This window comes from Strix aluco, chromosome 4, assembly GCF_031877795.1.
Source record: "Strix aluco isolate bStrAlu1 chromosome 4, bStrAlu1.hap1, whole genome shotgun sequence".
NCBI lineage: Eukaryota > Metazoa > Chordata > Aves > Strigiformes > Strigidae > Strix > Strix aluco.
In genome coordinates, this window is record NC_133934.1 from 104,689,537 (window position 1) to 104,703,324 (window position 13,788).

Below are 13,788 nucleotides of genomic sequence, written 5' to 3' on the forward strand. Positions count from 1 at the left end.
GAGGCAGAAAACAATAATGAAAGAGTAAGCTGAAAGATGGTAAAATAGAGTTAGGAAGCTCATTCATTAATGCTGATACCTGTGCCTTGTATATTTATTGCTGGACCATGAATCTTGCCCAGTATGGAAAGAAATACATCCCTGTCATAACCATCTGAAAGCCAAAATTGCTGAAGCCAGGTAGATGTCTCACAAGGCTGCTACAAAAAACCCCCGAAGTGATTGTGTAGTTAATCTTGTTGGTTTAGTCGTGTTCCGTGGTGATTTTAATTACACTGTAATTTGAGCTAAGTCAAAGGATGGTAAGAATAGTGGCTGGGTAGAGGTTAGTGGAATGTGAATGGAAAGGAGTGATGGGGGGTGGGGGCAGATCTGATGGGCAGGAATATTGCTCTGCTCCTAGGGAGGGGGCAAGGCTGTTCCTGGCATGAGCATGACAGGGAGCAGTGCCAAGAGGCGGGCAGGGCTGGTGGTGAGGGATGACAGCTGCTGAGTAGGAAGTGGTACTGCACTGATCATGAAAAGGGGGTGAGAAACACTGCACTGATGCTGGTTAAGAGGGAGGAGGTCAAAAGCAGGACTCAAAGGAAGGATATCACAAGAACAGAACTGCAGAGCTGAACACCAGCACTGAGCATCCACCCTCCCTGGCAGGCGCTTCACAACATCTGTGAGGCTGAACCCTGAATTCACTTGAATTTTTGCCCTACCTGACAGTGTCGTCTGCCCCTCACAGCTAAAGGGGTATATAGCTGATAACTTAGCTTTCAATGGCTGCATTCAATCACCAGCTATGGCACTGATACTACTGTTTGATTAAGCAATCCTATCAGAGCTGTGAGCTCTGCAACACTTAAAGGAAATGTATTATTTAAGTGGGCTGGCATGGAGTGGCAGTAGTTTTTAACCAAAGTATTCCTAGAAATGTTAACTCTTCGGTTGAAATACACCTAGCACAGCTACCTTGAACTGTAAAGCCATGTAAGATGCATCAAGCAATCATTCTTAAGTCCATGCTGCAGCCTTCTTATGGTAATGAGGAGCTACTGGAGGTCAATATTAAGAACCCTGATTTTACTGATGGGGCAAAATATTTTATTTTGATGGGGGAAAAGAGACAAAGCTCAGAAAAGAAAGGCTGGGGTTTGTGTTTCTGTAGTATGTACAGTGTATGTGGCAAATAAGTCTTATAAGTATAATATATTTTGATGTCTCATATATCTTAAAAGATAAAATGGTCCTGAGCATGGCAGAGTTCTAGTTAGAGAGCAGTGTGTGGGCGGAGGTCCTGTGGACTCCTTTGAAAGCCAAGAACTCCCCTATAGCAAACTCATACTATCTCACGGGATCAAGACCACAGATTTCCCCTTTGATTCTCAAGAGCTCTTGTCATACCAAAGAAAAGCCAGCATTAAATGTGTGCCACCTTTGCCCCTGCACTTTGGGGAGCTCTTATCACAGGAGAGACTACATTTCTGCTTTCAGATTTTGGAAGGACACAGAATCTATTGCACTTTCTTACAGTGCCCTGGAACATTGGCTCTAAAGCAGAAAACTAATAATGGACAGGTTGCAAAACAAATTCTATGAAGTTTGCTTTGTGAAGAAGCTGTTCCAACTTTTTTCTCTTTTTTTTTTTTTTTTTTTCCCAACAAAAGCAGGTCTCAGAGTAGCTAGCTGGAAGCCTTGTTGCCTTTTTCCTTTAGATACAGCACCAAATTTTGTAGATTTAATAGCAAAATTCATATTCTACTTCCTTCTGTTATATACTTATATAGATGAGATTTTAATTTACCTTTTTTCCAAAGATAAAGGTATGGTTTTCCAAGCCATACAAAGTAAGATCTGTGCTGTTTCAGTAAAAATTACTTGAATTCTATGTATTATTTTCATAAGCCCATTTTCCATTCCTGTATATCAGCATTTTTTCTGTATAGACTCTGTGGCTTGTATGTGGTCTTGCTTTTGCTATAGCCATTTCTTGACAGCAGGATCAATCCTGCTACTGCCAGGTGCTGAAACTGCTGAACCCGCTTTGGCTGAATAAAAGCTGTGGGTGCGACACCAACAGCTCTTAGCTCCCCACTGTGGAATGCTACATTTGTATTAACATGTATCTTTCTTTGTGATTTTTTTTTTTTTTAAACTGAAAATGATGCCCTTTAAAATCTCTTCCTGGAGAGAGAGTGAGGTTGAGAGAGAAAAAAAAAAAATACACTCCCCTTGGAATTTAACCTTAATTTGAACCAAGATCAGTGAAAGAAAAGCACTTTCGTGCATTGTTCACCAGCTCCACCCAGCCAGCCCCTTATCTAACCTGAGTCTCTATTGCCTATAGCTTTGTAACTTTTGCAGTAGTACGCTCCACATGCTCTTACATGCTTTAAAATCGACCTGGAGACACTGTGACATTATAATTCCAAGAAACACCTAATGATCCTACCTTGCAAGTCCTTAGACTGCACAGTGCCACAGCAGGGACTGTCCTTCCATGGGTTTATAAAGGGCCTAGTGTGTTCTGCAAATAAACAGCTGTGGTTATTCCTGACCACTGGCAAAGGTGACAGCAGCTTCTGAAACCCCTGAGTCAGCCTCTCCCTACACCCCAAACCAGGGGATATTTAAACATTAGTAAGGCTTCATTTTAACCTGATTCCTTGGATTTCTTTCACCTTTAGAGGGAAGCAGCCAACCCTTGATTTGCATGACATCAGCTCGGGGTCAAAATACAACCTTAAATACACACATAAAAAGCAAGCTTCCTTGTTTGCTGTTCAGAGGCGGACTTCCACTGTATGTCTCCTATCTACTGCACAGTAGATTGCTTTCCTATTACTTTTCACTTCCTAGAAAAGGCAGACAGCTGCTCCAGGTGTGGTCCACCTTCATGCTGTCCCCTATCCCCTATCAGCCATCTGCTCCCTGCAGCCATCTCCCTTTCCCAGCATCCCTCAGTTTCTCCTGACCTGTGACCACTTGTTCCACCTTCCCCCGCTTACTGTCTGCTTTATATCCCTTCCTTCCACATCCTCACTCTTTCCTCCAAGCACTCATTGCTCATTATTCCCATCCCTGCTTCTCTCATGCTCCACAGTCCCAGGCCCTCTTCTTGTGTGAGCCTGGCTTCCCCAAGCCCATGGCCCTTTTTGCTAAGTGCTGTCTCCCTTCACCTGCAGTCAGATGTGGCAGACACCGGGCAGAGGGCAATGGGTGGTGCCACCTCTGCTAGCAAAAATGGTGTCCATCATCTGGAGATCAAGCTTCTCAAAACCGAAGTCAGGGATCAGCCATTCATGACAACTGCTCAAAATAAAGACCGAATATCATGCAGCTCAGAAGAAAAGAGAGGATACCATTAAATGCACCAGTGGCTTGCCATGTAACCTCCCTGTTTTTAACAACTGCTGGCTGCTTTTCTTTTAAAGAGGTGTTTTGCGAAATGTCGTCTGTTGTCGTCCTAGATAGCCTAATAATAAAACCCTTCACGGAAATACTGCATATAGCATTGTTCTTATGCTCCTCGAGCGTTTGAAGGACCCCTTGGAATGAGCGTGCACCAGGGAGGGAGGAGGGAGGAAACAGGAAAAATCGAAATAAGAAATATCAAGGAGACACGGTCAAGCATGAATCACTTCAGTCTTTCGGTTGAACCCAAAGCAAGATCAGATTTCACATCCACCCTCGACCGGGCTGGCATTTTCACACACAGTGCAAACCTGTTGGCATGGAGGTGCCTTGATATCATGGTTATTACAGGGGCCATTGGCATGTATTTAAGCCCAGCTTCGATGAGTGGGTTGGGAAAGGGGTCTAGTTTTTTTAAGAAAACCGCAGATCAGAAGAACGGTTACTCGTGCTGAAAAAATACATAAATAGCCTTTCAGACAGGTAGGCAGTTTTAGTAGATTCCCACCCGCCGCGGAGCTGCAGCCCAGGCGGCTCGGCGGTGGCTGGAAGCACAAGTGACCGCGCGGAGGAGTGAAGGCGGCTGCAGCCCCGCGGAGCGCCGCGGGGGGAGCGCGGGCGCGGAGGCTCTGCGCCCCGGGATCCGCCGCCGCCGGCTGCCTCTGCCCCAGCTCGCTCCGGGGCTCGGCCGGCAGCAGCAGGAGGAGGAGGAGGAGGAGGAGGAGGAAGAGGAGGAGAAGGAGGAAATCCCCCGGCGTGCGGGAGCGCTCCGGCCGCTGCCCGCCCCACGGGGACTTCCCGGCCGGCCGCTGCCTACCGCGCTTGGGCCGGTCCCGGCTCAGCAGCCGGGTCTGGCGGGGCGGGGGGCACTAGACCTTGGCTTTTGGGAGCCGGGGGGCGGGGTGGGGGTCCAACACAGCCACAGCCTGACAAACGTACGAGATCGCCAGCGCTGTGCCGCGGGCGGGCTGGCAGGGGAGAGGCCCCGCCGGGCGCCCCCCGGCCCGGCCCCCCCCGGCCCGGCCGCTCGCCCTGCCCGCCGGCCGTGGCGGCGGCCTCCCCACCCCCACCCCTCCGGCACCGATAATCCGGCCGCCGCCGGTGGCAGCCCACACACCCGGGACTGGTGTGTGCCCGCGGGACGGGGGAGGGACGAGCAAGGGGGGAAACCCCCGCGCGCTGAGGCGGCCGTGGGCCGCGCTCCGGGCCCTGCCCGGCGCTCCGCAGCCGCGGTGGTGACCGCCTGGGGCGCCGGAGCCGGCGGCAGCGCCGAGAGCGGCCGGCCGGGGAGCCCCTCCGCCCCTCAAAAGGAGGCGAAGTCCCTTGAACCGGCGGCCCGAGTTGTATACTGCGATTATTTTGAGACGCCCCAGTGTTTAGTAAGCCGAGCAATCATTTTGTAATGAAACAGCGTTATTTGGAAAAAAATCTTGTCTTTCCTTTTCTTTTTTTTTTGTTTTCCACCTAGATCTTTAATTTTCTAAGTATCCTGCTCCGCTCGTACTGGCCCAGCCGCGCTGCATGTGCCAAACCGCAAAGCCTGTAGAGCACAGGTCCTTGCAGATGAGGAGAGCTCCAGCCTGGGCCTTCGGTAAATTAAAGAGCTCTGTGTCTTCGTGTGTCTGTATATTGACTATTTTCATAGGGTTTTAGCTGTGGTTTGCAGCTCAGTATTGAAAGGCGTTATTGATACTTCCAGGGGAAAATTGAGAAAAAAAGATTTTTTTTCTTTTCTTTAAGTACAATGGCAGCTGACGTTTTTTCTGTGGTCTTCCCTCTTCTATTTTTTTTCTTTCCTTACTAAGGTTAGTGGCACGGGCACAGGACTGTTGTACTTCACGACCTCATCGACACGTGCTGTGTATTTGCTGCAGACCAGAGGATCTGACTGTTAAGAAGTATTCGATCCAAAATATATATATTGATTGTTTGTTCTTAGATTGCCCTGTCACAAACAATCCACCTGGTTAAGTACAACGACCTTTCTTCTTCTGAAATTGCAGATTTGAAAAGGAACGACTCCTTTCCATTAATGTCTTTGCTGATTAATATATACTGTAGCTTTTGTACTATTCCAGCATTTCTAGAATGGAGACAATATATAAAATGGGAACACATTTATGCCTTAGAAAACATACTAATTCATATTAAAGTCTTGCATGTTACCAGAAACTTAAAGGTATTGGCAAATCTGCCAGTACCGTAGGCTGAAATGTTCTGGTTTCTTAGATGAATATGTATTTGCCAAAAAGTTCAGAACTACTGTGCAAAGAATCCCTATTATCAGACAATATGTGAAAAATACAGCATCCTTTATTTTTAGTGAAAGAAACTAATTTTCATAGCATCAAGATGAGTCTGGAAACACATACAGTTTTTCCAAGCTTTAAAAATCCAAACTACTGCTAAAAAATATTGAGTGGCTCTTACAGTTCCATCCTGCAAAGTGCTGTGCATCTCTTAGAGGCACTTAGAATCACTATTATTTAATTAGATCTTATTTACTTATTACATTCCAGTAACCCATGGGTTGTAACATGCTCTGTAACAGAATGAAGCAACGGTCCCTGTTTTAAAGAGCTGATAACCAAAGGTTGGAAATACCTCCGACAGCCCCCTGCTTCTGCCGCTAAGGTATTTCCAGCCTTCATTTGGCTGGAGCACGGCCCAGGCCCATGCCGCTGTCTCCCGGTGGGCCTGAGCTAAGCAGCTGAACCTCTCAGTGCAGCTCTGCCCGGGGATCCTTTGAGTCCTGAGGGGGGGAAGGTGTGGGGGGGTGGGGGTGTGCTTGTGTGTGAGACTGAGTCCCAGTGAAAAAGAAACTCATCAGTAGGTTGGTCTCTCCCAGATTCCTAGAAGTGGCTGAAGGAAACCCACTGGCTAACCTACACTGATGATAATGGAACAGTTGAAACTATCTGCAGCCCAGGATCCTCCCAGCCATCCTTCGGTGTCCTTAAACACCTCTTTCCCTTGCTCAGTGGTGTTTGGAGAGAGATGTCAGATGGCTTCATTTTTAAAGTAGGAGTCGATAAAAGGCAGTGCCAAGGGAACAGGAAGCATTTGGAGACTGCTTCCATTCAGCAGGGCACTGATGTGTATCTCTTGGCTGTCTCTCCTATTCATCTTGGTTCTCAAGTGGGTTTGACCTAGTGGGTGACACTCATATGGGCATGCAAAAGGTTTTACTGCATCAACTTGTGTGTTCCATTTGTATTTATTTAATTTTTGAGGAAATCGAGCGAGCCATTCCCACCTTCACTGTTGCCAAAGGGCACCAATAGCCAAGAAAGGCGAGGGGAAAAGCAGGGGTGTCTGGGTCCCCACAGGTGAGTGCTGGGCTGAGGCTGCCCATGCCTCCCTTCACAGTGCTCCCCCTGAGGGTGGCAGTGGGAGCCCCAGAGACTATCACCCCCTGCTAAACCCCTGGCTCGAGGCTGCCTGTCGATGGCCAGGCTGGTTTTGGGACAGGCTGAAGTTGGTGGGTTGGAGCTCAGGATCCATTTGCCACTGGTTTTGTTTCCAAAGCTGAAAATGTTCCTAGTGGCTTCACCCGCAGCGTGTGCACAGGTTGTCCCCCCTGCTGAAACACCCATGGAAACTCAGAAATAAGGTATGTGTGTCCTGGCCACCTGCCGCCCCATGGAGGTGAGGGGCGAGGGTCAGGCCACCGTGATGTTCTGCCAGTGCCCAGTCACTGAAAGGGAAAGAGGGTCTCTGTCCTAAACCTGGTTCATTTTTACAATTTCTACCTGAATTTGGGATATGCCAGTGATTGCAGGGAAAAAAAAAATTCAGCCATCAATCTGAATGAAAGTGATACTTTTAAATCCAACCACCTTTGTACCGGTTTCACTGGAAATACGGAATGCTAAAAATTAAATCCACAGAGCTGCTTTCGACCTCTGCCTGTTAAATCATGATATTTTTTTTAAAAAAAAGGAATTCTGTTTAATTTGGCGACTCTCTTGTGTTTGTTTTTACTTAGCACTGCATAGCATTACATGCAACTTTTGGCCCTGGAAACGATGAAGGGCGGGAAAGCCTGGACAGATTTAAACCAGAAAGAAATGCAGGCTAACTAATGTCTGACTGGTCCAGTGAGCTGGAGATGGTGCCGTGTCCTGCTTTTTACTAGAAAGAAATCTGGCGTGAAAGCAGGATCTTTGTTGCCTAGGAATTAAGTTGTTGCTGCTGCTTATTCCTTACCTGAACTCCTAATCCTCTGTTTGTGCTACGGCACAAAACAAATTATTTCTCATAGACCAAAGGGCTCCCTTGTAACAATTGAAGTCTATTGTGTAAAAGTATAAATGGCGCATTGATCATTAAGGTAAGCTGACTTGTAATAAGTAATTCTTGGACATGAAGTATGTGGTCATTTAACGTATACTTTGGAGAAGTCATTATGCATGGGGAGGTAAACTACAAACAGTAAAATGCTTCGTTAGACAGTTAACGTGTATGCTTGATCTAAACACACCTCGGCAGAAACAACGTGAGGTTTGCTCCTACTTCTGCAGAAGACAAGAGTATTTTGCTACTGCCTTCCCTGGGGACAACCACCTTATTCTAGATTTTTTTAATTTCTTAAACAAATAACCAGTTCCCTCCACTCAAGTAAAAATAAACCCCTAAGGCACTTCACATAGTGGGAAATATCCTGAAATCCTTGGACCTCGGACTCTGTTAAGGTCAGTGCAATCTCGGTCCACACTCATTAGGAAAAGAAAAAAGAAAAAACCTACCCCCGGCCCAGGGAGTGTTTAAAAGGAGGAGTATGGATCCACAGAAACCGGTCCTGTCAAGGTCAGCTTTGTCTTGTGAGAGGAAAGGCGACAGGGTCAGCATTATTGAGCATGAGGAAACCCCCACGGGGGCTGGAAGAGGTCGGCTCTCTCCTCCTGTCTCCCCCTTTGACCAGCACGCCCCTTGTTGGGGCAAACCTCCCACCCAAAGCGGTGGGATTTCCTATTCCAGGCTCCCAGTTTAGGGTGGGGTGGGAGGACTCCTGCTCCCTGGAGTCCAATCTGACTCTTAGGAAGCAGGGTGTCCCCCTGCCGCCCCCCGGAGCAGCCAGGAGGACCCTGATGCGCTTTGCTGGGCCCCTTCCATGTAACTGCCAACGCCTAAAGGGCATTGCCTCGGAAAAACAGTTTCTAAGACGTCATCTGCAAGGTGTGACAAACACGCGGAGTGGGAGGCTGGGGCTCCGCGCCTTTCCCCGGCGCTCCGCGTGCACGTCTCCGGCCGTCCTGGCGGCTCCCCCGCGGTCTTCCGCGCCGGCGTAAACTCTTACGGAGCCCCTGCGGTGGGCGCCGAGAAGTTTAGGAACACAAGTGGGTTCTGCGGTGGGGTGGATGCCAGTGCGCCGGTGCGCAGAGACACGTGAGACGTGGGGCTTTGCATCTCCAGCCCATCTCGGCGCCGCTCCGTGCGGACACGCGTGTAACGCGCACCCGCGCAGGGCACCGTGACCGCCAGTCGTACGCGCAGTGCCTTTAACCACTCATCGCTATATTTTGCTTGGCTTTGAAAATTAGCCTGTTTGGATAACACCCGATAGAAAACATTTACGCTGGAAGCCAAACAGGCAAATATTTTAATCTCTCATATTAACACAGCGGTTTTCCAATCGGTTGATTTTTGTGCTCGATTATTTATTTATTTATGTGTGCGTTATTCATTCATTCGCTCCGTTCATTCATTCATTCATTCGCTCCGTCACTCATTCATTCATTCTTTCCTCCATCTCTTGCCCTCCACCGACGAGACCGAATCCGCGGGAAGGCGGGCTGTGCCGGCTGCCACCGGAGGCGACGACCCTCGGTGGGGTTTGTTTGCGCCCCCGTTGCCCTGGACGGTGTCGGGGTGTGACGCAGCTGAGAGAGCCCAGCGATCCCCGCTAGGACCGGCTTTGGGGGTCCCTGCGGCTCCTGGAGGTGCCGGGGGGTGGGGAGAGGTCTGTTTGCCTGCTCGGTTGCCCTGTGCCCGCGGCTGTTCCCCATCGCCGCCAAGTGTCCGCGAAGTCCCCGTGGGCCGGCGGGGACCGCAGGTGCTGCGGCGGCCCCGCGAGGGCCGGTGTCCCGGGGCGGGGAGATCCCCCCGCCCGCAGCCCGGCTGACACGGGGACGGGCGCCGGGCTGCGCCGGGGCAGGTAGCGGAGCAGCGGGGCCCGGGGCCGGCCCGGGGAGGAGGAGATGTCAAGAACCCCCAAGCCAGGCGGTGGAGGGAGGAATGCGCAGTCAGACCACCAACGCGCCTTGAGCCGTACAATGCGCCACTTAATACACTTCTGTAATTTAAACTTCTGGGGACCCCCTCCTTCCAAGCCGATTTTCGATATAGGTGTTTTCTCATTTCCCCCCCCCCCTCCTTTTTCCTTTGAAATGCCCCCACCCCCCTCACCCTCCCGCTCCCTTTCTTCTGAGCCCCGCTCTCTAATTCTAGATGAGTATTACTTTGCTCTTTTCGTTGGCCAAGCACAATTGTGTTATTGGAGATAATGAATTCAATCCCCATCAAAGAGTATTAGGAGCGCCTTGGCCCTGTAGTGCCTTTTTTCAAACCGGGAATGAAAGGCAGAGAGAAAATTCTCTGGGTAGCCTCCGCGATGGCAGCTTTTGAAGTGAAGGGAGGCGGGCATTGTTGTTCACATTTTTGTCCATACGGCTGAAGAAAGACCGGCGGCTTTTGATGAGAAGATGAGAACCGCCTCGTAAGTTGAGCAACAAGTTAGATGGCGAAGTCTTCCCGCTGCCTTACTGCCTGTGGATAACATATGTCCCGCATTAATAGGGGCTCAAGGGAACAATTGCCCGGGGGGGGGGGGGGGGGGGGGGGGCGGGGAGGAGAGTTCTGCTCTGCACCGGCCAACGGCTCTTTTTTCCCCCGTCCTCTGGACACCGATGCCCCAATGGGGCTTTTTTTAAGGGAGACCCGGAGAGATGCGCCGTGGCTCCGGGGTTGTTCGGGTGTCCGCGGGGCCAAGCGGCGGGGGAGGCCGTGTGCCCCGACCCCGGGCACCCGGAGTGGGGGGGAACTCCGCTGGGCGGGGGGGATGTGTGGGGTCCCCTCCGCTCACAGTTTCTGATGGTTCTGCCAGGGTTCCCGGTGGCGGGGGCGTGATGTTAGGGCTGCCGCCATGTATCTGGAGGCGAGGGCATCCCCCCCTTTCTAAACAGGAGTCTTTCTCTAGTATTGTTTTTTTCGACTAAATGTGGGGTCGGGGCTCGGTTTTGTTGCTGGGGGGGGGAGGGGGGAGGAGTTCCCTTTCCATTCCATATAACGTAATGACATACAAGTACTTCCTTAGATAAAGCAACCAGGCAAGGAAAAAAAAAGAAGAGGGAAAACTTCTGTTGGTCACATCAGATAACCTTAGAACTAGAAAACTTGTTGCATACATTTGAATAAGTTCAGACATGTTCTTATTCCAATCTCCTGCCCTGCAGTTCAAAGATTCCCCGCCCCGGGGCTTTATTATGCTAAAGAGGTCATTACTGAGAGTCACTATGGAGAGATCCCGGTTTGCAGAATGAGGCCCACCTCCTAGTTACCAACGTGTTTACATTTTCCGCTGGTCATAACCGGAGGAAATGTGTGTTAGCAACCCGCCGGGCAGGCTCGGAGAAGAGAAGGAATGAAGGAGAAAATACATTTCAGCTACTGCGCAGTAGACGATTGCAAATGTAGATGATTCATTAGGGAGCACTTAGAGGTATCGGGCACAAAGGCGGTGTTTGCCGTAGAAATGGTTGCTGCGAGAGGGCCACATCCTGCTCCCGGGGCAGGCGGCTCCGCACCTGGGTGCCTGGGCTGGCCGGGAGCGAGGTGAGAGCCGGCTGCGGGCCGGCTGGGGCCCGACGGCGCGGCTGCACCCCGGGCCCCGCTAGCGTGGCGTGGCGTGGAATCCCGCGGGTCCCACTCTCAGCGGCGTGGGGCAGCTCCTGGAGACCTCCCGAAGCGGGTGCGCGCCCTGGGGGGCACACGGCACCCCCGTCTGACCGCTCATGGCCGACGGGTGCCCCGTCCGCGAAGGGAATGCCCCCGCCCCAGCTGATGGGGTGGTGTTTCCCCCGGACGACGGCGGACTCGGCACCCTTTCGCTGCCAAGAGATGTGTGGACGGGCCCGATCCAGGAAGCAGAAATTCGGTCACCCGAAACATGTCCACCCGGGGGCCCCCGCTATTCCCTCCGGGGACGCAGCGCAGGCGAAGGACGGGGGTCCCAAACCCAAAGCTGGGCTGGACCACCGGTGGGCGACACCGCCCGCGGGGGGAGGCTCGGGCCACCGGGGCCGGGCAGGAGACCGGGGCGGGCGGGGAGGGCAGCGGCACCCCGCGCCCCGCGCCCCGTGTCGCCTCCGCGCCTCTTCAGAGCTGCCCCCGCCGCGGGGGGACCTCCGAGGGCAGCGGGGGCACCGCAGTGCTCACGGGCAGTGCCTGTTCCGCCTGCTGGCTGGAATAATAGTAATAGAAATAATAATAATAATTAAAAAAAAAAATAATAATGATTCCCATTCTGCCGGTAGATCCCCCTTGGAATAACGAGCAGGTGTATGAACATTTCATGGGAAAAATTAGATTACCAACAGAAAAACAGTGGTAGCAAAATAACGACGAGCTTCCCCTAAAATAACCCGCCTGGGCAAAACCCATTCGAGCAATGCTCCGGCAGCAGAGGCGCCATTCCGGGCAATGATCGTTTCAATGAATTCAACTAAATGTAGGAGTTTTGGGGTGGGGAGAAGAGAGGAGATTGCAATTTTTTCCCCTTGTAGAAACAAATGGATTCTGCCATGAGGCTACATATGTTTTAAATCCTAATGACTGGAGACAAAGGTGAGCGCTGGCAGTTTGATCTGTCCAAAGTTCAAAGATCTGAAATCTCAATGAGTTTCTGTTTGAGGTGAAGGGGAGAAACACAAACACCATGGCACGGCTTGGGCCAGAAAGTTGCACGGGTTGGGAGTGAAATGCAAGGTTATTTACACTAATCTATCCTTAACTGCTACTTTGTCACAATGGGCAGAATAATTAGTAGAAAATAACCGGGGAGAACAAAGGCAGGTTTTCTTCTTATCGCCTCTCGTTTTCCACTCTTCCCTCAATTATTTTCTCCCGCTGAAAAAGACCTTTCGACACTGCAAATCACAGAAAATGTACAATCTATGTTTTTAGTCATTACTCTGCCTTTGCTAGTATCTGGGAAGCCTGGGTTTGCATTAAGAGAAAAAAATTAACCCTTTTGCAGTACCGCCCTTGACATTTAAATAATCAAACTAATTGCATCTTTATTTCAGCTATTAACCATTCCCTTATATTTCCTAACACGATATTGCAGCGTGGGAGTTTTGCGAGGACTTACGTGTACATTTTGTACCCCGATCACTCTCTATGCACTATTGTGGTGTGATTTTTCGCCTGGTCATTGTGTGTTGTGTGTATTTCCACTTGTCTCCCCTGGAAACAAATACATATTAATTATATATATGTTAATATATACAATAGATGCATCTATATGCCTCCCGAGAGAACTTTCTATCCCATGTTTAGATGAGGATCTTTGCTTCTTCGCGAATTAAAATTATCACGAAAATACACATGAAAAGTATATATTTCTTGACTCTCTGTTTTAAAAGTATTTTTTCAGCGTGATTAACCGCATATACTCACACACATATGCCTAGATCCCGTTTTATCATAACAGAAAAGAAATAATACAAGGTGCATTGTTATCACAATCAAGCGTTTTGTCTACAATATCGCTGTAAAATTAAAACCGCGTCAACTGCTCCTTTAAAGGCTAGTTGGACTTACAGCAAGGGAATTCATTTATTTCGGGTTTATGTTGACGGACCAGTAACCATTCAAGTATTCAATATCTACTCAGCATCTCAAAACAATTTCTGAAGCTATGCCAACGACTGAAGTGTTTTCTCGCGCTGTTCTTTTACGATTTACTTATATTTTATTGACAGCACTGAGTTTCGGAGGGAAAAACTGACTCCGAAATATTTTTTCTCATCTTTCGGCCCCGAACATTTCAAATTAATTCCTTCCGATAAACATACGCCCTCCGATTGTTTGCCGATGTAGATGTCAGCGCTGTTCATTCGCAGTCAGAAAACAACCCAGGAGATACTTGGGATTTTATTTCTCGCCCCTGGTTTGGGCGGCTGAAGGTGTTCTTATCCCATCGACTCTTCCTTTCTCCGTGGGGAAGTGCCGCTCGCCGGTGCCCGAGGCGGTGCCACGGGCGCAGGCCCCATCCTGCCCCCCTTGCCGGGGGCCGCAGGGCTGCCGGACCCCGCGGCCGAGGAGCCCCCGCTGGGCCAGGGCAGGACCCGCCGCGGCTCCTCGGCCCCGGCTGCGGGGGCT